The following is a 2386-nucleotide window of genomic DNA, read 5'->3' on the forward strand; positions in this document are numbered from 1 at the left end:
ACTACTACTGAGCTCTTATAAAGGGGTTTAGAGAGGCGGGGCGTCTTTTGTTTTTCATCTTTCCGCTCACACTGACCTATCAATGCATGCCTTTGCATATGTATTTAAGTTTCGAGCTAATTTCTAACAACATAAACTCTGAATGATGACTTCACATGAGTCTCTACAGTACCACGTTATATCTGTGTCAGATGCAGTTTGAGACCAAGCAAGAACCTCCTGGTCTGACAATTAAAGCCATGCAGAAGTAACTTAAAGAGGTGGTATTATGCTCATTTTCAGGTTCAAAATCCTATTTAGGAGTTAGGAGGAGTTAGTTTAGGAGTAAAACAGGTTTACACGGTTTAATTTTCAAAAGACAGTCAGAGCAGACAGAGAGAGACAAACAGGTGTGGGTGTGTGCTTCTGTGTCTGAGGGGAAAAGCAAGGTGAGCAGATTAGCCTACTGTGGTTTGTGATTAAACACAAAAATAAGTTGGAGAATAAGAATTAAGAATTAAAATGTAATATTTTCAGCTCCTTGTGCTAGTGTTATTTTCTAATCAATGTTTCATTATGACCATAAAATTGAATGGACCCCAGTGAGAATAGAACATTTATACTGGTGCTGATGGGGTTCCAAATAAAAATTTGAATCAGCAGGTCAGACCTTTTAAAAAAATCAGTAACTGGAATCAGCCAGGAAAAATGTAATCGGTGCATCTCTTACTACAGCGATAATCCTGTGTGTGAACCGATATTAGGCTGATACGGTAGATCTACTGTTGGGTTGGGTTTTGCGCATAATGATGTTAAGTGGCAGATCAGTTGGCCTGCTGTCGTTAATATATATATGGAGATAGAGAGATAGAGAGAGATAGATAGATAGATGTATATATAAAAATGGACTAGAGCGGAAAATATGGATCTGATGCAATGCTACTAAACAAGCAATCCCGGTGAGAGGGGTTATATGCAGAGACTGTGGGATATATGGATGCTTCGAAACCCATCATCAACACTGACAAAGAAACAACTCCTAGCTCAGTGTTCTAACATCCGCAAACGGCAACTCCTATCACAACTACAGATTGATGAGGTGCAACAAATATGCTATGTCAAGGGGGAGCCAGGACGACAGGTCAGCGGGGAGATGTCATCGTCATCCCCACACTCAGAGATTGGGTAACAAGCCCCAATAACAACAAGCCCTTTCGGCACAGAATCACTCAACATAAGGGCGACTGACATACGATTGAAGATCATAACCAAGCTGGACCCCCAAGTACAGCGACCAAGATTGCCAAGGCTAAATGACAAAGTACCCTCTGAAAGTCTGCTAGAAGATGTGAATGCAGCACTACATACTATCCCTACTAAAGCCATAACCGAGACCAATAAGCTGATGTACGCCACAGCAACAGTGATCCTATACATGCTAGGCTATAATATGAACACCACAAGCCACAAAGAGCATTACCCCCATGGAGGAGAAGGCTAGAGGCCAAGATCAAGGCAACACGACGAGAGGTTAGTCAGCTCTCAGAGCTACAGAAAGGTGCAAGGAAGGTGCTACCTAAGAAATACAACAACCTGTCGATACCTGAGGCTCTGGAGACTGCCAAACAAAGACTTAATGCTCTGGCTACCCGCCTAAAGAGATACAAGGGAGAAGCAGGAGCCAGGAGAATAAACCAGATGTTCTCCACCGAACCATCCAAAGTGTACTCTCAGTAGCAGGGTAATAACACAAGATCAGATCCACCCAGGGCTGAGACTGTACAGTACTGGAAGCACATATGGGAGAAAGAGGCATCCCACAACACCAATGCTCAGTGGCTAGTGGATCTAAGAACAGATCACAGCAATCTCCCAGAACAAGAACCAGTGACCATTTCAACAGCAGAAATCCAAGAAAGAGTGGCAGGTATGAAGAGCTGGACAGGCCCTGGCATGATCCACACCGACTGGCAGAAGAAACTAACTGCACTCCATGAATGCCTGGCAGCACAAATGAACCAATTGCTGATGGATGGGACCCACCCAAAGTGGTTAACTCTATGATGGACAGTCCTGATCATGAAGGACCCCCAGAAGGGAACAATCCCATCCAACTACCTGCCAATAACCTGCCTCTGCAAAACATGGGAGCTCCTGTCAGACATCATAGCGGCTAAGATGAGTAGGCACGTGGCTCAATACATGGACAGGGCCCAGAAGGGAATGGGTAGTAATACCAGGGGAGCCAAGCACCAGCTACTGGTTAATAGAGCAGTCACTCGAGACTGCAAGACCAGGCAGACCAATCTGTGCAACGCCTGGATTGACTACAAGAAAGCCTACGACTCAATGCCACATACATGGATACTGGAATGCTTGGAAATGTACAAGATCAACAGGACACTAA

This window comes from Micropterus dolomieu, unplaced genomic scaffold (genome assembly GCF_021292245.1).
Source record: "Micropterus dolomieu isolate WLL.071019.BEF.003 ecotype Adirondacks unplaced genomic scaffold, ASM2129224v1 contig_12680, whole genome shotgun sequence".
In the NCBI taxonomy this organism is placed as follows: Eukaryota; Metazoa; Chordata; class Actinopteri; order Centrarchiformes; family Centrarchidae; genus Micropterus; species Micropterus dolomieu.